This window comes from Passer montanus, unplaced genomic scaffold, assembly GCF_014805655.1.
Source record: "Passer montanus isolate IOZ18808 unplaced genomic scaffold, ASM1480565v1 scaffold42, whole genome shotgun sequence".
In the NCBI taxonomy this organism is placed as follows: Eukaryota; Metazoa; Chordata; class Aves; order Passeriformes; family Passeridae; genus Passer; species Passer montanus.
Genome location: NW_024369041.1, coordinates 3,355,784 through 3,378,517, shown reverse-complemented (window position 1 = coordinate 3,378,517; position 22,734 = coordinate 3,355,784). Strand labels below are relative to the sequence as shown.

The 22,734-nt window shown below is 41.9% G+C and overlaps 1 long non-coding RNA gene across 2 annotated transcripts in view; it reads left to right on the top strand.

Annotated features, from left to right (window-relative positions):
* The first annotated feature begins 1,491 nt into the window (after positions 1 to 1,491).
* The window catches only part of LOC120507279, a 36,357-nt gene continuing 15,114 nt past the window's right edge, over positions 1,492 to 22,734 (top strand). Inside the window, exon 1 of one of the 2 annotated variants that reach the window (XR_005628717.1) lies at positions 1,492 to 1,546. This is a non-coding gene — a long non-coding RNA (uncharacterized LOC120507279). The remainder of the gene's footprint in view (positions 1,547 to 22,734) is intronic. The other variant, XR_005628718.1, reaches the window with a different exon arrangement.

Genomic DNA, 22,734 nt, shown 5'->3' with positions numbered 1-22,734 from the left:
AGGGAATCTGTCTAGAAATATCACTAAGAGGTTTCACGTTATTAAATAGAACTGGAATTGCCAGTGAGATAACACAAAAAGAGCCAGCCCTAAAATTCCCTGCATGTCACACCTCAAAGCAATGCAAACAGTAATGCTCACAGTAGCTCTGTGTTCCAGTTCTTGATTTTTATCTCATTTATCCCAGTGGAGCAGCATGGGGCTGAGTTGTAGGAATCCTTATTTCCACCAGCATTAGTAAGACCCAGACCTTGTTTGCAAATGAGGGAAATGTCACATTTGGAGCTCTGCAAAGAGCAGTCAGTTGGCTTGTGCTTTCTGTCAGCTTTTATATATGCACCTAATGAACGGTGGAAAATGATTACAGTGGGGGCATGGAAGTGAGCATGGGTGCTATAGCAATAAATATGAGCTGATATAAATCAGTGGCATTTTATCGACTGCAGTTCTGCTGGTCTGATTTAAATCAAGAATGAATTCGGCCCTAGGGCCTTGCAGAGAAATCTCTGAGACTGAATCCTGCTGTCTTGGCTCAGATAATCTTTTCCTAAATTTCAGTGAGAGTCATGGTTGAACAAGGATCTCGGGATTCTGCTGTCACATGACACAAAAAACAGCTCTCATCAGCAGCTCATTTAGATTTAAAATGGTTTATGGAAATTATAAGCTTTAAAATCATTCCCTTTGTGTTTTTAATGCTGAGGCATTTCCACTCAGATATATAAGTCACATTTTTCAGTTTAAAAAAATCAGAAGCATTTATAAAAAAGAATGCCAAACAAAAGAGCTCCAAACAAAATAAATTACTCTTTTTTTTTGGTGTTTTATCTAAAATGTAGAATTTGCATATTGAATAGAAACAAGTAAAATACCAGTGGACTCATAGGCACACTGCACTCTAGGTGGGGAAGCCAAATAATATGAGTTTTCTTCATTTTCCTTTCTTGTTGCTTTTCTTTTGGTGTTTTCAATGCACACCCATCAACTTTACAGGAGTGCCAGACTCTAAACAGAACCACATGTTAAGATGATTACTAATTATGGAGAAAGGAAAAAGACATGAAAACAACATGAATTTTTAAGAGGCCTGGTCATCTCCATGTTTTCTACTACCCAAGGAAAGGTAATTGCATTGCTTTTGGAATGCAAGGCCTGAATATAATTCCAAACAGCTGTAAGTGCTAAATCAGATCTACATTTTTATGATTTTCTGCCTCATTTTCAGGAGGCCAGCCCTGTCTATGTCTAAGAGAAGGCTCAAAACTTGCTCTGAGAGGGCAACACCCATCACCCAACATCCAGCATGGGAGCACACACTCCTGGCATGGTGACAGGGACAGCCAGCACAGGAGCTGCCCTCACACCTGGGCCTTGTGAGCCCTAATTAGGCTCAGCTGCAGAGCACCAATCAGCCCTAACGAGGTAACAAGGCGTGAGGGCAGGAGGGACATAAATGCCTGAGCCTCCAGGTACTCTGGTTTGCTGTGTTGGGACTCCTCTCTTTGCTGCAAGGAAGATTGCTTCTCCCCAGAGCGAGCCAGAAAAGGTATTGTCTCATTTGGTTTATGAAATATATGGATGTAAGTAGACATTTGAGGTGGTGGGGTTGGGTTGTTTTTTTCAGAGTTTGCTCAGAATAGAAATAGGTCAGGTTAAATAAGAGTGAAGTTTCTCTTTGTTTTATTTTTTGGGGAGATAGAGGGAAAGGAGAAAGACAACCACTGTAGATAACTAGCCAGTTTAATATAATCCCCAAATAGGCCTTTTATTTTTTTTTTTGTAGGAGGGCAGGAGATTGTGTTAAAAAATAAGCTTTTATGAATTCCATAACAAAAAATGTTACTCCCTTAAGAGAAGAGCAGAGACTTTATTTTTAAGCAATTGCCTTGTTTCCTTGCTGTTTTGATCTGTTGAAATTTCTTGACCAGTTTTTGTAGAATCACATATTAAATCAGGCAAATGTGTGTGAGAGGTCTTTTTAATGCAAAGAAAGTAGTCTCCTGCAATATTTTACTATTTCTTCTTCAAAGTATGTATAAAAAATTCTCAATTTGATCTTTGACTGGATAAGGGCTCTGAAGAGGTCTGAGTGTCCAGTTTCCATTGAAGCCATGTTCAATATTCTGAGAGCATGTAGCATTTCCCAGTGCTTTATTACCAGCTCCTGCTGAAACCCTTGTATGTGTTTTAGCTGCTCCTATAGCTGTGTGTCTCTGAAATGTCTGTCCCACTCAAGAGTGTGAGCAAATTTTCTGGTTTTATATGGCAATATCTGTAGGCAGTGCTTCTTTTTCTAGTAGATAGCTTTGTAGTTGGGGTTAGGAGTGAGTAGCTCAAGGAAAATGGTGAGAATATTTAAGCTTTATTCCTTAAAGGTGCTGTGAAGGGGTCCCTGTCAGTCAAAAACCTGGCCTTTTGTGAGTGGTGATGTGCTGTCCTCACCCAAGCTTTTATTGGGAAAACTTGTCTCTCTTTTGAGATGTGGTTATTCAGGCTTTGCTGGAAAGAGAAAACCCCTGTTTAATTTACTTTGAATGTGATAGAAAACCATAATGACCATCACACCATTCCCCCTAGGGCTAAGCCCCAGTTCAGCCACCCCCTGTCCCTCAGGCTGGTTGTTCTCAGAGCAGCTCCCTTCCCTCAGCACAGGTTGCCCATTTCCCTCTCCTGTTGCTGCTGCTCTATTCCCTGGGCTGGCTCAGCACCAAGGCTCAGCCAGCAGAGCCAGCTTCACTCTGCTGCTCAAACTTTCTGGGAAGGTGCAGCCTTGAGCCTGAAGCAACTCATTTAAAGCATGGTTTGCATTTCCTGATGGCAGATCCTCTGCCTGCTGTTGTGCCTTTAGTGCACAGGCATGGCTGGTGAGCCAAAAGCAAACTGCAGAGGGGTCAGGGCAGTGCAGGCAGTGTGGAGCTGCCCAAGAGCAAGGGCAGTGATGCTGAGGATGGATGGAGGCAGTTTTGGCTGGCAGGTTCCAAAACCTGTTCTTTGTGTCACCTTCACTGCCTGCACCTGCCAGTTCTGGAAAGCACAAACTTTGCCCAGGGAGTGTTTCAGGTGGCTTGTTGCTGTGTTTAGAAAAACAAGTTGTGTTATTTTTCTTTACGAGGTTGTAAAAAATAAGAAATAATTAATGGAGGGTGGGATGTAACTGTTGAAGTTAGAAATAAATGTATGGCAATTGGTTTGTTGTCTTCAATTCCATTGGAGCTTTTGTGTAATATCCTTGGAGTTGCAGAGTGCCCTTTATCTGCCAGATAAAGCTATCCTTGGCTGTTACCATTTGCTTGCTCCTTGAGTAAAAATGTGTTGAAGAGATGAGCAAAAGTCAGTGACATTTATCAGAATGGAATGATTAATCCTGAATTATGTGGCTTAGGCATGGATATACATGAGTGATGTTGCAGCTGAGGGAGAGGAGAAAAGCTAAGCTGGTTTAAACTGCCCAGGAGAAGCAGTCGGTTGTACAGTGAGAGGATATTTTTGCCAAGTGGGGTAAAACAGCTTTGGGAACAAACATGAGAACAGAATTCTGAAAAACCAACTGGTAAAAGAAAGAGCTTACACCTGGAAAGAAATACCATGTGGTGGTGGTCTTCTCTGTTTCCTTCAGCTTTGAAACAAATCTCTTCAGTTGCTGCACTGTCTGGGTGGAGGTGGGATGTTGTGGCTGTGATCTCAGGCCAGTTGTTGCAGGTGAGGTAGGTGCACATTTCCATGTGTATGGATGAGTGAGCTGTAGCAAACTTCAGACTCTGCTGAGGCTGATCCATGTGCTAAACCTGGGAGGCCCTGAGGTGCCAATTTCTGTGGCATTTCACTTCAGTAACAGAAATCTTTGGATTACACATGGCTCCTGATTTATTGCCACGTACCTCCATTCTCAGGATAAATAATATTCATCAATAATAAAGTGTTGGAATACTTATCTAAGACTCCAACTGTGATCTGGGAAGAAGCTTCTAGTGTCAGTGTGGGTAGTTAGGAAAATGTTGGGATTTGGGTATTTTAAGCCTTTGTACACAACTGCACTTTGGTGTGCTTTGAGCCACTCTTTCTGTAATCTCCAAGGGAAAACATACAATGATCTATGGTCAACAAATCACTCTCTTGCAGAATATTTAAATGTTTTTAGTGACAGTAATAGTGAGGGACTGTTCTTGCTGAAAAATTTGTCCATGCTTTGAGGGCAGAACCCTCCTGACACCCTCCAGCACCTCGGGATGGGAAGGTGAGACAATGCCTTAGGGCACAGCGGGCTCATGAGAAATGTGTGACAGCCCCACACAAGGCAGAAGGATGTTCTGGATTCCAGATGTTCTGGATTGCAGTGGGATGGGAAATACCTAGTTGCAGGCAAGCACAGAGGATGCTGAGAAAATGTGGAGGTCAGCAGGAGACACCAGATCGGTGTCCCTTATCTGGGTGGATTAAATATCTTAAAGACAGGGTCTAATGTGAAAGTGACAGCGAGGAGAAAACATCCTTCCCTTGGTATGCAGAATTTAGTCCAAAGGCACAGCCATGTTCAGTGTGCTCCAAGCACAGGATCATGTCAGCTCTGGCTGCTGCAAGGTGACACAGGGACATCAGCTTGCCAGTGCTTTTGATTTTTGTATTGGCTTGATGCTTTTTCATAGGTCAGGCCTGCTTTTTGTAAGGGCCATAATCTGCTGTTAAAATGGAAAAAATATTAATTTTTTTCCTGCAGTGGGACTGCTGCCAGATGTGTGTGGCTCTTTACATTTGGAGATGCAAAGTTCTAATGTCACTGCCAAGGCGTTGTTAATCTACATGCACATGAGATAACTCCATCTGAGCTTAGGCAAATTTTGTTCAGCAACTGAATTATGTTGGCATCAGTGTTCTGAAGAGCTCACTGATGGGTTTTGAGTGATTTTGTATTTATCAACCTTAGCCATTATTTATTGCACAAACTTTCCTGTTAATGTCTGTTTTCTGGGATGTGTGAGCTCTGAAAAATGAAGAGTTAAAAAAGCTGCATTTAGCTGCACTTAGCATTTTTGACAGTTCATAAAGCTCTGAAATATCTAAAAGTTGTCCTCTAATTTCAGTCCCAAGCTGCCCTAGAAGACCTCAGACAACAGGTTTTTTTATGCTAAAACCACAAACACATATAATATTTAAAATATTCTTACTGTATGTTTAGCTACCAATATGAGGGAGCAGATGAAGAAACGTCCCTGAAAGAGCAGTCTGAGAATTTCTCCTTTTAGCAAGCCACACTCGGAGTGTTTACCAGGCTGCCTCTAGCTGAAGTGTGCAACTGCTGTTGTGCAGTGGATGAAATATAGAAAAAAGAAAGACCCACAACAACAAATCAGTGACTTACAACATTTACGTAGGCAGGGTTTTCACTTCCTTTTCAGCATAGTTGGTTTGTTAGTTTGCAGATATATGGGAGATTGCAAATTATGTTAGTTTTGTTTCATTGAACTAATGTTCCTTGTGTATTTTTGTTATTTTGGTTGAAGTGAAAAATTCAAAGCAAGTTAAGACCTAAAGAAAATACCACTTCAAAACTGTGATTAGTATTAAGAAAGATAATTGTGGAAACAACAAGGAGATGCTAATGTTTGAGCCTTTGTTCAATATGTCTCAAGGGACTAAATTTTCTGCTTAAATTGATATCAGAACAGATAGAGTAATTAAATAATAGTATTTGGAAATTTAGCTGAAGATATTTCATGGATTTAGTTGGTTTAAAGTTAATGCTACTTGAATATGGTTATTATTAATTAAATTTAATTTCTACTACTGAGTAAGCTAGAATACATCTGAATACATCGTTTTGCATCACAGCACTGTTTTTTAAACCCTGTCCCTTATCCTTCATAAGATTTGAACAGTGGGAGTTTAATCTCCTGTGTTTTTGCTTTTGCATCAGCTGAAAGGCACAGACCATTGTTACAAAGCCTCATGGAAAATCCCTACAGACTTTGCATTCTCTGCAGAGCCTCATGGTGTGAGGAGAGGCAAGGAATAATCATACCTAGCAGCTGGTGGGAGCTTCCCCCGGGCTGGGCAGGGCCAGGTTCTCAAAAGGTGATTGTTTTCACAGCAGGGTGCTGGGCTGCTCCCAGATTCACCAGGTTAAATGATGTCTGGGGTGGGTGTTAGCATCTGTGTTATCCCCCATGTCCAACTGGCCGGATGGGGGGCTGGGATTTCCCTTACCTGCTCCAGTGTGCACCTGCCAAGGCCTTGCAGCTCCCTGCAGCACAGCCCAGGGCCCTTCAGCCCACCCTTGTTGTCACAGCAGCCCACCATCCACCCCCCATCTGCCTCTGTGCAGCAGATAAATCCCCTGACTTGTTCTCCTCAGAGGTTCTCCCAGATGTGGGCAATGCCAAATGCAAGGTGTGACCCTTCATGCTACATCCTCCCTGGTTTTACTTCTTTGGCTGTGTTGTTAAAATGCTAGCCTATTTTAGGGGCTTGTGAGAAATGTCTAAAGGTAATTTTGGTAATTTAATTGGTATTTTCACTGCCTCATGGGTTAGTTACGGTGAGAATGGAGGCAGATAAGATTGCTAGCACAGAGAGTGACTTCAGCTATTCCAGAGCTAAGTCAGCTCTTTCATCTAGCCAGTGGGAGGTTACATTTAAAACCCATGAAGATAACCCTGAAAAGACTAGATTAGTTCTGATGTGTTATTCCAGCCTTTACCCATTATACAAGCAGCAGATGGTTCATCATGTTATATTTTATTGACCTACAGGAAGTGAGAGAAGAGGTGTTTTTGTCACTCCTACTTGCTACAAAGCCTACAAAAGTTGCTTTTAGCTGTTAACCAGCGACTTCAAATTGGGTATCTGTCTTGTTTAATGAGGAGAGGAAAAGAGTAAAAAAAAAAAAAAAAAAAAAAAATCAATGAAAGTAGAGTTTGTAAATATATTATCTGAATCCCCTGGGCTTATTAGGTAGGATAGTCTTGTAGACAGCAAGATCCATATGGAAATCCTTGAGGTAATTTCATGCAGTGTTGTTCCATACTTGTAATTCTTTAGCTGTGCAGATGATTTCCTATCTGACCAGACTAAGTAAGTCGGGTGAGTCACCCATTAAGAGGATTAAATGCTTCTGGCTGGAAGAAAGCAGAGACCAAGCTTTCATGTGTGGTGTGCAATCGAGCTGGTGTGATAAAAGGAATGCAAAAAACAATCTAATTTTCATTTCTGACATGCTTAGATAACAGAAGAATTTGTAGCTGCTCTATTTTAAATGGGAAACATAAATGGCTTACAAAGGACCATTCAGGGGTAAATCAAGTTCAGAATATAAACTAGATGCCTAAAAGCAACCTTAGTAACTTTTCTGGGAGTTATTCTCCTGAAACAAATGACAGTCTGGAGCTGTCAGTCTCTTGAATGTTTTATAGCCTTAAAAAGTTATGTCAAAAATCTGTGCTTTGACAAAACTCTGACCTTAGGGCATAGGAACTCCACTTTTTTTAACTTGTACAGAGAAGTGGTTCTGTCCAAGCCAAATTTGGACAAATGGAGACTGGGAAATGTGTAGGCAAAACCCATCAGATGTTCAAGAGGCATGGCTCAGTAAAGTCTACAGATCAGCCATAGAGCTGGAAGGAATTTATGGATATATTCATTTCAATCAGCAGGGCACAGGTGGCATTTACATGTCAAGGCTTGAAGCCACAGGGATGAACAGACAGAAAAGGGGACTCTCACAATCCTGCTTCATACCCAACTTTGATCTGCTTGCATGCCTGGAACCTTCAGTGGGAAGTTGCATGTATTTCATGTAAATAATTTCTCAATTATGAAGACTCATAGGGATGTCTCCACTCTGCAAATTGCTTGACAGGTTATATCCCCAAGGAAAATTTTGGAAAGTTAAGAGCTCTGAGGTATTTAATTTCCTTGGGGAGGGTTTTGAGAGCCTGTCTTGCAGCCAATGGCTGTCCAACTCTACTGTTCCTTGATATGTACCTTCAATGGGTCACCTTTGTGGGCTTCCTGCTTGGAAACTCAGTTTGGAGGGGATTGCTGCTGATGATTTGTGCTTTCTTCCTGTAGTAAATGAGCCAGGTGTTCTCATTTCACACACACAAAAAAAGAACACATTTCAACAACCCAGAAAAGACAGCTCATTTGAATTATGGTTGGTACTTAGGGCAAGATGCCTTAAAAGCAGGCAAATGTGGTTTGAGAACAAGGCAAAGGTGGGCCTGTTGGAGACCTCATGGCTCAGTCTCTCATCTCCACTGTGATGGTGGCTTCCTGGTGAAACAAACTCACTCAGAGAGTTTTGACTGGCACTCAGTTTGTTTTTCAGCTGGGAAATTTCTTGTCAGCTCTGTAACAGCTTTCATTGACTGAGCAGAGAAGTCCAACCCAGTCAAAGACAATGCAGCAAAAAATAATTGACTTAGAGTAATGCTCATGGTTTGTGAAAGCCTGCTGTAGCAGAGTAGAGAAAATCTTCTTAAACATTTTTCCTACTTAAGTACATTTTGAGTTGCTGAAGAAATGTAAACAAACAGCAATAAATCAGGGACTGAATGAAATGTGCATTTGAGCCAATTTTCCTGTGCATCCCAGCAGCTTTACTCGAGCAGTGTGGCATCTATCTCTTTCATCCAACAGAGCTTTGCCTTCTACTTTTTTTTTTATTCAAACTGAATAAATCACTCAACTTCAAGATTTTTCTCTAGCAAACCCATATTGTCTAGTAAAAAAGCAGCTTGTTATATATCCATGAAGCTGGATGCAGGCTTGGATAGGGAGCAGAATGAAGCCCTCCTCTGCAGTTGTGGCATCTTTGGGCTAACCTTTTCCCACAAAAACTGTGCATGCCCATCCCTGGAAGTATTCAGGGCCAGGCTGGATGAGGCTTTGAGCAACCTGATGGAGTGAGTGGTAGATGACTGAACAAAATGACAAAAATCTGGTGGTCATAGACCAAATTGCAGTTTCCTGGAGGGGTACTTATTCCTGTTAGGAAATCCAGCCTGCTTGGGCTCTATTTCTTCTCATACACTGCAGGCACATCCCAGAGTCCTTGAAGTGGATCACCTTAAAGCTAACCCCATTCCATCTGCCTTGCCTGTAGCAATGGGGGTGATGTCCAGTCCATTGGGGTCTGGGCTCTGATGTGTTGTGGGCTCTGAGTTATTCACAGCCCCACTGAACTCAGTGTAGGCATGGAGAGATTCCAGCTCAGAAATTTCCCATAAATGCGCTAGCTCTGTAGCATGCTTGGACTTGAAATGCAATAGTGGGGAGAAAAATAACTCTAATTTACTCACTGAAGGTCAGAAAGGGGGAGCAAATAGTGAAAAATAGCAGAGTGGTGGCTATGGGAGGTACTTTATCTGATACTCCTAGAGAAAAGCCCTGCAGAGTGGGTATGCTGAGTTCAAGCCAGTCATTTTGTGATTTTTTTTAACTGTGAGGTTAACTGCAAAGCTGTGTGAAGTCACCCTGCACTCGAGCAGTGGCTGGAGGCCTTAGAGCTCAGGGCCTGGCTGGGTGGTGCCAGGCTCCCTCAAACTGTCCTGCTTCATTTTCCCTTCTCAGCAGGCAGGTCTCAGCCACCTTATTCACTGAATGACAGCTTGGGACAAACCATGGTCATTTTCTCCATGAGCTTTTCTTTGAGCAACCTGTGCATGCCACGAAAAATACCTGCATTGCACAAGTATTTTTCCTAAATTGCAAGCATGCAGTTGTATTGGAAGCATATTTCCTATTTGAGGGCTGGATGTGCACACGAGTGGTTTGGCAAATGTGTTCTGAATAATGAACAAACAGTTGAAAGAACCAGTGTATGTTGGCCACACACACAGAGCACAGGTATAGTATGTGAGCCATGGGATTTTTTACAGATTTTTAAATCAGATCTAATACACTTTCTCTCCTTGTCTTGAGGAGAGACCAGGGAATATGTTCTACTGTGTATTTCTGTTTGATTTTTTCTCTCACTGAATGGGGTTTACATTTGAAAATTATCTGTTGCAGATAAACTTTGTGAAAATGGCCCATTCCCTGCCATTATTTGTCTCTTTCTTTATGGTATCCATTTTTTTTCCCAGCCTTCAAAGAGTAGAATAGTATTTCCAAATTCCCAAGCTACAACACATTGCTCTAGGAGCATCACACAGCCAGAGCTCTGCAAGGTGAGGCATGGAGGGGAATTCCCACTGCTGCTGGAGCACAACAGACAGAAAAGCTGCTGTGTTATTTTAAACAGCTGTGTCTTCTCTTTACTAAAGTTAATAGACCTGTGCAGGATCAGCTTCAGTGAAAAGGTGGTTTCTTCACTCTACTATTGCTAGAGAAATTTTGTGTGTGATTAGCGTTCAGGTGGCACATGGAGCAGAGGGTGTGGGAGTGCTGGAATGGATTTGGAGGCCAGCAGATCTTTGCCCCTCTCCTTCCCTGCCTTTGGAGGAGAAGGCAAACCAACCACCTTGATTTGGCAGCTGGGAACAGCAGGGGCCCACCCAAGTTCCTTCCACAAGTGGTGACACTTCTGTGCCCTGCTCATCTTCCCCCCATGTGCTCGAGGCTGTTACCATCTTTAGGTATTTGAATTAGATTATTCTTGTGTTTATTCTTTTGGGTGCTTTCTCCCCAGCCCCTTTTTTTTGGTGTGATTTTCTCAACATATTTGAAATTATATCTTGAGGTGCTTCAATATTGAATGCTTTCCTTGCAGGAAACCTTGGCAAGGCACAGGCACAAATATACACATTTTCTATTTTGATGTTGTGTGCAGTAAGTGATATCTATGCTTCCTCATTGCTTATTTTTATCCACTTACCCATTTTCATCCTCTGTTGCTACATTGCAGCTTTCCTAACCCTTCTCCCTTTCTGTAGCAAAAAAGGACATTCAGATGAAGAGATCTTTTTCAGCTTTTGGAAAGTTTACATTTTTTGGTTATCCTTTTCAAAAGTGAGATTACTAAAGGTAAAAAAAAAAAAAGAGAAAAAGCATGAATGATTCTATTACATGCACTGAAAACTTGAAAGTGTAGGTTTTTAAGCTCTCTGCTGTGGTATTTTCTGGTGGGGGGAGTGGGAGGGGAGTGTATTAAAAAAAACTATTGAAGAAATGAGCTGTTAAAGAAATTTGCTGTTAAAGATATAACTGAGAATTCAGTGTTCCCCAGCACCAGCATTTGGATGATCAGCAAGGAAACAGTTTGAGTATTCTTGTGAATACCATAAAGGTGATCAGGCAGAATTTGGCTTATAGCTGCTTCTGGAATTGTTAAGCTCTATTCCTATTCCACAGATTGCAAACTCACTGCACTTAGTTTGAGGTCAGAGGTTACCAAGAATCAAGAACAACCTGCAGACTGGGATTCTTGCTTTCCAGAGCTGCCTTTTTACCTTGGGCAGGCATTAATTTCACATGTTGTTGGATAGGAGACATTTTATTGTTTGCTGAGTCATTCAGCAACTGAAGGTCTGAGCCAAAGGTGTCCACTACACATTACCCATGGAGGAAAAGAGGATTTCAGCTCTCCCAAGAGCCCTGTGACAAGGAAGGCTTGTGCTCCTGCTGAAACTGGTGATGTTTGGCTTTGGAGGAACTGCTGAGGTTGCTAAGGAATGGTTTGCTCCCCCAAAGGCAGGGCAGTTCTGTGGGATGAAGTCAAGCTCATAACAAGGAATTTTTGTGAGGATTTTTACATCCCAGCACCCCAGCATACTGCTGTGTACCTCCTGTCTCCATTTGCTCCCCTCTACAGACTGAACCAGCTAGGTGAAACAATGCAGCATTTTCATTTCGTGCTGTAGGTCTTGAGAAATTCATGACCAGTTACTGGTGCTTATTTATATTTGGATGTAAACACTATATCAAATGTGCTTTTATTGCCATTTCTTCCAATAAAAAGGTAAAAATGCATAATCTAAATGTAAATTTGTCAGTGAATAAAAGCAGGCCACAAAAAATAGCAAGAAAGTTATCAGTCTTGCTGAACATGAAATAGTATAGAAAAATATCGTAAATGCATGTAGAAGAAGAAATGGAAGAAAATACATTTATTTTGGAAAAAAAATTGCAAAGAAGGAGACAATTGTACTCCATTTTGTCAGAACATATTATAATAAGCTCTCTTGATTCTTCAGGGAAGACTTTCAAGGTAATTTTCTGTAGCTTTTAAAACAGTAAATAATAAAAAAACTAAGAATGAAACATGGATTACTCCTCTCAGGAGTGCCTGCAACTTTAGGCTTTCTCAAAACCCTTGTCAGGAGAACTTTTTGGCCATTATGATAGGAACAAGAAATGTGTATTTGCCATTAAGATCAGAGGAGCAAAGCAAGGCACTAAGAAGATACTTGAAACAGCAGGCAGCTTTTAGCAGCAGAGAGTGTTCCAGCATGCTGCTCCTAAAAGTCTGCATGGCTGGTGTGCAGAACAGGACTCACCTACGTGTGACCTTCATTCAGAACTTTGAAAAGGAACCCACAGAATGTGTGTGTTAAAGCTGTGTCCTCTGCTGTTCTCATGCAGGCTGGATGGTGCTGCAGGTATCTGCTCACCTGCCTGTGCTGGAGACCCTGGGTTATTCCAGAGGAATGTGTCTCCTCTGGTCCCAGAGGGAACTCCTGAGCAAGCACAACTAATGAAACTGCTTTCTTCTTGACTGGTGTCACTTGGGTCAATGCATTTTGAAACTCAGTTCTGGATGGAGTGTTTTGCTGACTCTGCACACACCAAAATGATTTCTAAGCTTTTTCCCCTTGAAGCTTTTCCCCTTTTCCCCACACTGAGTGTTTGGCAGGATTCACCTGCAGAAAGCAGCTGCAGCTGTTTTCCATCATCTGGGTTTTGTAAAGTGCCAGCCTTTGCTCTTTAACTCCCTATTTCTGTAAAAAGTGAATTCCTGACCTTTGAGAGGCAGGAAATATGGGCATGGTTCATGTAGCATTATTGTGTGGCTCCTGTACCAACAACATCCCCTGCCTTTTTCCTGCTCCTGCATGGATAGCAAGTGGGCTCAGCAGTAATTTGAGGATTTGCAGTTTGGGTGCATCTGAGTGTCCTGTGTGCCAGGTGAGCTGCATCTCAGAAATGAACTCCGGGATCCTGTGCAGAGCCCCTGTACCTTGTCAGTCCCAGGCCAGCACTTTGCAAAAGCACAAGCCTTTGTCTATTGTGGACCTTAAAGGGACTATTTTCCAACTTTGAACTCATTAATAACTGGGAGTTACAGGGTGCCTCAAGGGCTGCTTTCTAGAAGCTTTCATGACACCTGGAAATACATCTCTGTATTTAACCCCTGTGTGAGGGGACAAAGCAGGCTCCATTTAGGGGTTTTAACATGCAGTAGTATTAATTATGGAGGGTGAAAGTTCTCACAATCTAATCTGAGGATAAAGAAGTATTTATCCAAGCTGCTTGCATTTCTGAGTGGGTTTTGGTCCTTATCTTAGCCCATGGTAATAGTGGTGCTGCTCCAATGTAAGTTAGGAGATAGTGCTCAGTTAAAAAGTTTGGAGCTGTTTGAATATGCAGGTTATAATAAAGACATAAATTATTTTTATTCCAGATTGGAGCAGTAGATTAAAACCATATTTTAATAGTAATTTATTATCAAGTATTAGCTTTTATTACTTGAAAAAATATTCAGAGGGTGCACCAAAGGTTTTAAAACAGAACAAATATCAAAGCCAAAAGGGAGGTTTAGATGATAGAGCTGATAGTGCTACACTTGAGTAAAATTCCTTTGATTTACACCAGTTGTTCATATTCTTGGTTTTGCGAAGCAAGTTTAGTGTTTGGATAAGTGACCTTTCCTTCCTCCGTAAGGTTTTTTCCTAGATTCTCCCTCGTCCAACTGCAGAGCAATGTGACTTAAGGTCCTGCCATGTCAGAGGCAAAGGTGTTCAGGGTTTGGTCACTGCTGACATGGCCGTGGCACTCCCAGCCCCTCAGCTCTGAGACCAAGCCCTTGCATGAGTTGTGAGGGTGGCATTGAGACAGTCAGGCAGGGTCAGAGCAGGAGTGCTGAATGTTATTGTCCCTTCCATGCTGGCTGTTGTCCCTTCTTTTCCTGGGAACTTAGTGTCTTTCCTTCAAAGAGAGCATTTAATTTTGATTTGTGTGGAACAGCATGGAAATGGGATTGAAGGGACCAGCCACTGAATTGTGTGTCCTTTGCCTTTCATTAGAGGTGTTAGTTCACATCTTGATGAGGGATGTATTATGTGATCACAGAAACAGAACAGATTTAACTCTTTTTAAATGCATTTTATCAATTTCCTCTTGCCATAAAGTGTGAATTATTGACAAACCCCAGGCCTTCAGTCACACCTACTCCTCTGGTTTAACAGCCCTCTCCTACATGCCCTTGTTGCTATGGTGCTCCATCTCACAGCTGCAGTGCCTTATATATTGTAATAAGTGACATGTGCTCGAGGCAGCCCAGAAAAGTCAGCACACTGGCAATTGATAATTTTGAATTCTTTACTCAAACAAAGGGTGTAAGGCAACCAAAGGGTTGACAGTACTGGCAAAAGGGCTCAGGAGGTAATTACTGCTACCTTATGCTACCTTCCTCTTGAAAATGCATTATGGGATGAGGTATTTTCTACTCACTTCTACTAGAAGTGGATAGAAAAGCAGTGTTTTCAAATATAGACTATCATATTTTATTGACGCTTTTAGTTAAAAGCAAATAAACAAACCTATTTCCTCTGCTGGTTTCCTTCTGTCTTCTGAGTAAATATTGGCAGGAAGAATGATGATGTCCTTAATGTGTGTGAGATCTCAGATGTTTTTGTGTAGCAATTTGAAATGAAAAAATCTGGAATTTTTCAAATAGGAAAAAACTCAAAGAAACTTTCCATTACCTCTTTCCTTACCGTAACAACTTGCATTCTGCACTTATTTTGCATAGAACACCCAGGATTATTTTAAAAAGAAGAAAAAAAAAGGAAAGCAAAACTTCTGTCTTGAGAATTGGATCTTTAGTGCTCTGGGAAAGTTTTTGAGATGGTGCTATTCTTGTTTCAGAAGTGTAGGCTGCTGTCCATTAGGACAGCTGTCCATCTAAAAAGTATCTTAAATTGCAGGTATAGGAACATGCACATTCAGTGCAGTGCTAATGAAAAATTTAGTAAAGCCACATTTATTCAGTGAATACGAAGGTTGTTAATAATAAAGCATACATTATTAATGCAGAATAAAGTGAAAAAATAGAAACATAAAGAAGAATTTGACAGAAACTTCTAGAAGGTGTCAAAAAGAAATGAGTCCAGGTGTAAATCAATTCTTGCTATGTTAAAACACAGCTGTGAGGGGTCTTTCTGGATGAGTATTAATGCTAACAACATGCCGGAGCAAAATATGTTGCCCAATTTTATATTGTTTTAACTTCAAAATATAGACTATAAAATTGGGAAATAAGCATGATCCTAAAGATCCAGTTCTCACAAATTAGTGGAACTGAAGCACAGCCCAGCAGTTCTCCTGGTGCTTGGCTGGACACCGAGCTCCATGCTCTGTGGTGGGCTGCCCACCCTGCTGGCATCTGAATGGGAGCACTGGCCTGGAGCTGCCCTAGGCACATTTAGAGGAAGGGTTGAGTGTCCACTTGTGGTGGACATGGAATTTTCTGGCAGTGGTGACTCCCCTGCAGGCATAACCCACTCAGGGTATCCTCCAGGAAGAGGGGTGTGTGTCTGGTTTGTGTCACACTTGCCAAGTCCTCTCATCCCTGTTTTTCGAGGTTGAATTTCCCAGCCCTTTTCTGGTGCTGAGATGGCTCTCAGCTGTGCCAGCCCTGCTGCCAGGTGCTGCTGTGCCTGGCACCTCTGCTGGCAGGGAGTACCACGGTGCCCCAGGGTGACAGTGCTGCTGCTGCCACTGTCCCAGCCACGAGCTGCCAGCACAGGAGGAAGCAGGCAGCTGTGTCTCCCCTGCCTTTTCCCTTGTGTCAGCTCCTGATGTTTATCTGGTGAGCAGGAGTAACCTTAAAAATAACTCTTGGGAAGAAGTCTAGCTCTGCCTTTGTTCTGTCTTTAACCTCAGGCAGACTGTGTCAGCAAGAGACTTAGAAATGTTTTTTTTTCCCCTCATACCAGCTTTTTTTCTAACAGGTAGCACTGTTCTGAGACCCAGAGACACAGACTGTATTCCCAGCTCTGATGTTTTTGGTACCTCTCTTTATCCCTTTCCAAACCTTCCACTGTGTATGTGGCTTGTTGTACACCACCCCTCTTGGGCATCAATTCTCTGCTCTTTGCTGCACAATTTTACACCACCTGCCAAGTCTCTGCTGGGGTCTCCTGGCTGCATGCAAAAGATAAATAATAAAACTAAAGGGAAACTGCTAATTGGACTAATCTCAATTTTTTTTTTCAAAATATCCTACTGAAAAGCCTTAACAAAAGGCAAGAGGGGTAGACAGTGAAAAGCACAGGCTTTATTTTAGCAAGAGTCAAAGTGGTGTGTGTGCATGCTCAGGAGTTGTCAGGCAGAACTTAACTCCATGGAAATTTCTGATCTTTTAAAATGTGCCTTCAACCCAAAATGGACAAAGGCTGCATTTTGAGCACCTTAGAACTGAAATGTTTCTAGTTTTTCCTCTGTCAGATCGTTTTTCAGAATACACAAGATACTTCCTTGCAGGGAAACAAAACAAAAATCTTTTTGGAAGAGGGTCAAGGCTCTATGATATAAACATCAAATAACATCCATTATTAAGTAGGCTGTATAAATAACAATTGCCACTAAGTTCTTTCACTCATTAAGTCATTGAATAATTTATTTTAGCAGGGACTATTGGTGGGGGTTGATGAGGGGCTCACACAGCCCTGCCCACCTTTGTGATGGAGCTCCACAGACATTTTGGACAACCTCTGTAGTGCTTAACCTTTTCATGCTGTTCTCTTTTGGCTCTTTTCCCTTCTCACCTTATACCCAGCTGTGATTTATGAATGTTTCTTCAAACTTTTGCTGACCACTGCTGAGAAAGGTCAGGCTCCATCTTCTCTGGATCATTCTCCGGGTGGTTGAAGGCTGTGGCAGGTCCCCCTTCTCCTCTCCTGGAGGCTGAGCAAGCCCAGCTCCTGAGCTGTGCTCCGTCCTCCTCATGGGGGGATCAACACTCCTCTCCTGGGACAGGATTTTGGGCACTGCACATGTGATTGAACCTTCCTGATGCCCAGTGGTAGGAAATAATTAATTTCCAGCCTGCTGGCTGCTCCCCCGCTAAAGCTGCCCAGAGTGAGGGTGCCTTTGCCTTTGCTCAGCTCCTTGAGGCTCCCCTGGGTTTTTTCCCAGTTATCTGGTCCCTGCTGGAGGTGCTCCCTGTATTGATTCCTTAGGATGCCTGGGTTTTTTCCCAGTTATCTGGTCCCTGCTGGAGGTGCTCCCTGTATTGATTCCTTAGGATGCCTGGGTTTTTTCCCAGTTATCTGGTCCCTGCTGGAGGTGCTCCCTGTATTGATTCCTTAGGATGCCACTGGTTTGAACAACTGCCCACCCAAACATTTCATCACCATCCAGACTTTAAATCATACCCAAAGACAATTAATCATTACAGTGATTATAAGGAATTATTCTTTCTAATTTAATTAAAAGTGAAGGCAAACAGAATAGAAATGGGAACACTGGTATGTTTTCCAGAACTGAAATGGTGTTTCAGTGTGCTTTAAACCTGGTGTAAACCTTTTTTTGATATAGTCATCTTTCCTTTCTCTGCTTTTCATTTAAAATTCAGAGATTGCTAGAATCAACTTCTGAATTATTGAATTTTTAAACAATATTAAGCAGGCACTCTCTTGGCTGTTCTGAAAGTAAAATTAAGACATAGGAATGATTATTTGAATTTTTAAAGGAGAATTTCAAGACCTATATATATTATTTTTTTTTTATTCAAGAAAAAGATGCAGTTGCCAGCCTGGATCTGAAATTATGAACACCAAAAAATAATACACTGTTGCTCAGTTTCCTGCTTTTTATTGGCTTGCTTGAGTGTTATGGCTGCTGTAGAGTATCAGTTCTGCTGAGAATGTGTTTGACAGCAGCCAGACAGGTTCCCTCTGCAGAACTGGCGTCAGAGCTGCCACTGCTTGGAAGTGGACAAGGCATCTCTCCAAAGCTGCTCCAAAGGTTGTGATGTCCAAGATTTATCTTGGTGATTTTAGTCTCGGCCCACTGGAAGTGTTTTTTAGCCTTCAGGCGTGCTGCTGGTCAAAGCTTTCCAATGGGATGTGAGCCACAGGCTTCCTCAGTCGTCATAGCTGAGTTATTTTGCTACTCAGCTATGCAGAAGCAGCAGGCCTTTAGGCTAATTAATAAATCATCAACGCATTTGTGGTGTGAAAAATGAAATATTTATGCTTGCCAGAGTAATGTTTCTGTCTTGCAGCCCCATGCTCTGTTGATGCCTGATGGAGGATGAAGTAAATACCAGCTGGTGTAGAATGAGCAGAATATAATTACTTTCTACAAAGTTAGCTGAATATTAAAAATAGAATTTGGAGAAGCTGGCAAAAAGGGGAAAAAAAAAATCTAGATACATGCCTGTAAGGCAGGACACAGCCAGTACATGAAGGGAACACTTGCCTAACTGGTACCGTGGGGCTGGGAAACCTGCAGGATCCATATTGAGTACAAATGTGTCACACAGAGGCCTTTTCAGAGAGCAGTTAGTGGCCAGCTGGAGTAGTTAAAGGGCCTGAAGGGAAGCCAAGGATGCTCTACTGTTCTGGTTGGTCATCATTAGGGGACCAGTGAAGGACTTAAAGCTTCAGCTGTTGCTGCTTTTCCAAAATGTGTCCACTAATAAAAGAAAGAAAATATTACTTGTAGGTTTTAAGGCAACCAGGAGCTAGTTTTGTTCTTTGTGTTCTCACACAATAGCAGATTTACCGGGGCTGTGCTGGGTGTCATTTTTGCAATCACTGCCCTAGTCCTTCTCCACAGATTGAACATGTGAGCACAAGGCCAATCAAACCCCTTGAAGAAAAACATTATCATGCAACAGAAAGAGGATTTAACCCCTTATTTGAAGTGGAGCCTCTTTAAAATAATCAGCTAAAAGTGATTTACACAAGTGGCTGATTTTACGTGCTGGCAGTTGCAATCAGAGGGATTGAAGGGGTGAGCCATCAAAAAGGCTTTTCAGACAGGTGGAGGGGAGGCATTGTGCAGGTCAGGCATCAGCCTTCCCCCACTTCCCAGTTCTAATTTCAGGGCTGGATTTTTTTCTTTCTCTGGGCAATTTAGTCTGACTTTCCCCCCTTTGTTTTGTGTGTACAGTCTGAGGTTGGGATAAAATCCCAGTGTTCAAAATCCAAGAAGAACATTCCATTCCTGTGGTTGTTTTCATTTGCTTTCTCAGCCTTGTCAGAGTACTTTGTTCTGGGGCTCAAGTCCTGTTGTGCAAAGGAGTTTCTGAGCCTGTCCAGGCCAAACTTGATGCCAAACTCTTCAGACTGGTTGGATATGTTCGAGTCTGATGATTTGTAGCTGAATCAGTATGGAAGGATGGACTGATGGAGACTATTGGCTTAGTGAATAATTTCTTTTAAAATAGCAAAGAAACATACTTTTCCCTTTTGGTCATGTCATTTCTGAAAGCAGGCAATGGCCTGAGGTGAGCACACAAGACAGTGGACAACTCATCAAGCTCCTCTTAAGGGGAAGTTTTGGCATCAAGAGGAAGAAAAAAGGTTTGTAATTTGTGGCGTTTGGTCTGGTGCTTGACTTTTTTTGTTGGGCTTGTTTGTTTTTTTTTTTCCTGTTAAAGATTTGTGGTATAATACCCCTTCAGCATGAGTGCAGGTTTAACAGTGCAGGTGCCCCTTGGGGCTGAGCTATGATCCATTACCATGGGATAAAGCTGCCCCTCCCTGACCTCGAGCACCTTGCTGGAGCAGTGCAGGGAGCTGGAGGTTTTGTGCCTTTTCTGCCCATCTCTGTGAGTGTGTGAGCACCAGGGCAGTCATGCACAGAGGGAAAGGGACACACAGGAAGCTGGAAGTCCTATTCCCATGAGGAGCAACAAACAGGATGCAGCCAGGTTCCCTCCATCGCTGTCACACTGCCTGTTAATTAGGGTTTGGAGGAGCCAGTGGTATAGGAACAGAAAGGGATGAATGCACCCTTTTGCACTTGTCTGACAGAATAAAATCAACTGCATTCAAGGAATTTGAGAAAGATATAAATATTTCAGGAAGAAGTAAATTTCAGATCTTCAAATGATGCTTTAAAAGGACGCTGGACCATTTGAGAATACTCATTTTAAGTAGAAGAATTACAGAAGCAGCAAATGATCTCTCTTCCCTATTTGCAACAGGGATTAGAACTAAATGTCATATTTTAGGTCCATGCCTCATGTTTGCTTCTACAAGAACAGACAATTTAAATGTCAGTTATTATAGCTTGTCAATAAATTTCAGAATCTAAGCAAATCTGGAAAACATGACTGACAGCTACAAATTAATTTATCTTTGTTAAATAACCAGCCAGCACTTCACTGCTATTGCTGACATGCATCAGAGTATAACACTACTAATTCAGAGTGTGAGCTGTTGTTTTGTCATGAAGTACAAATTATGCAGATTCTGCTCATCTCTTAGGAAGAGAGAAATCTCTGAAGCTGTGATGCCCTTCAGGAGAAGTAATCAGTTATCCCAAAACTTCTATGGTTTTATACTCACAGAGCAATGGTATGATTTAAAACAAAGCAGGCTCTCATCAACGCATAAAATTATAACTACTAGTGTGGATGGTAAAAATTAGTGTTTGCTGCTTAGAAAGAAAAGAAATAGCATGGAAATAAAGGCCTTCACAAAGTTAAAGTGAGTTAAAAGCCAGTGTGAGCTACTGCCAGCTAATCAGAACTTCTGGATATGAAGCCATTAATTTAAGCTCTTAAATAAAGACACAGCAGACTAAATACAGGGGGGTGTGTGTGAAACAACAGGCTCTATCCACACTGGGGTGTTGTACCTGAAAATAATACTGACATTAAATCCAATTGTTGGGGCTAGAATTGCCAGATGCTTTTGCTGCAGATTATACAAGAAACAGTTTCCCTGACAGCAGTCTTGTAACAAAGAAGAGAAACTGTGTCAGAAGGTGGTTTTTTCAGAGCAGGTGGCTGAATGGGTGATCTAGAAATTCCCAAGTTGCTTCAGAGTCTTAGAGTGGTTCGGGTTGGAAGGGACCTTAAAGACCTTAGAATGGTTGGAAGGCACCTTAAAGACCATCAAGATCCCACCCCCCAGCCATGGGCAGGGACTCCTTTCTCTAGACTGGGATGCTCAGAGCTCCCTCTGGCCTCCAACACTTCCAGGGAAGGGGCATCCATGACTTCTCTGTGCCTGGAGCATCTTCTGGTGCAGACTCAGGCAGAAAAGTCATTGAGTACCTCAGCTCTCTCTGTATGCCACTGTATGTGTGCTGCTCAAATTCTCTACAAATACTTGACTTTTTTGTTTTCTTTAACTTTTTTCTATGCTGGGTGGGCTTTTTTTCATAATTTTTCACTGTTTAGCAAAACATTATGAAGAAGGAAAAGAAATTCTGCTTGCATTTATCATGAGGCTACTTCTCCACCTGCAGAGGGATTCAGCCTGATGTGTCCTCCCCTACAGAAAGTCTGAAATAATTAATCTACAGAAATTACAAAAAATGCTCAGTTATCTCATCCAGCTGTTAACCCTGAGGTTTATTGAAGATGTTGCAAATTTCAGCACTATTAATTATTTCATACACATGTCTAGAAATGTTTCTGTGATTTGAAGCCTTTTAAGAGGCCAGTCAACAAAAGTTAATTTCAGGGCTATAAAGGATCAAATAATAATCCACCAAAAGATTTTTGTACTTCAGTAGAAAGCCTGAGAGGAAAGCAGAGAGAGGTGTGATTTGTAAAGCTCAGAGGGGAAATAAAGATATTCTAGGAGACCGGATAATTTTAATAGTTGATTTTATTTAAAACAATTCCACCACAGTATGACTGCTGTGTTCTATAATTTATGTGGACTTTGAGAAGTGTTGTGAGACCAGGTTTGAAAGCCCCTGAGCAATATTCTGAGGGGAGAACATGGCAAAGTGGATACAGTTTGTCTCTGCTCTAGCAGCTGCCAGGTAATTTAGCAGTCATCATGTAATTTAAAATAACACTTTCTTGTTATTTTCCTTTTATCTGGCTCAGATTGATTACCATGGGACTGTGGTACCCTTTGCATCTATCTGGTGCTGAGCATTTGAAATTCCAGCTGTTTCTTGAGGGCCCAAAATAAGAGGTGGTCTTCGTTTTGATGAAGACTACCTTGTGGCATTCCTAGGCTGTGGTATCCTTGCAAGTCAGGAAGCATTTTGAAAGTTTCAGTGCTTGCTTAGGCCATTTTCCCTGGCTGTAGTCTTATATAAACTAAAGTTTTCTATTACTTTTCAAGCTACAGGCGTCCCTATGATGTCTTGACCAATGGAGGCTTATCTCCTCATGCATTAAATGAATGCATTATGACAAATAAGGCAATATTTAACACTGTGAACCTGTTGGGTTGGGAGGTTCAGAGCTTTGTCTCCTCTGTCCAAGAGCCCAGAGGCACTGTTCATTTGATAATCATTGATGATCAGTTAGCTGATCAAATTTTTATGCCATGAACAGGTCTGGTTTGGGTGGCATTTTTTGGTGTGGTGTTTTTTTTTCTCTCCTGTCAGTCGAGGGGGAAAATAAAAAGGTGATATAAATAGAACATGTAA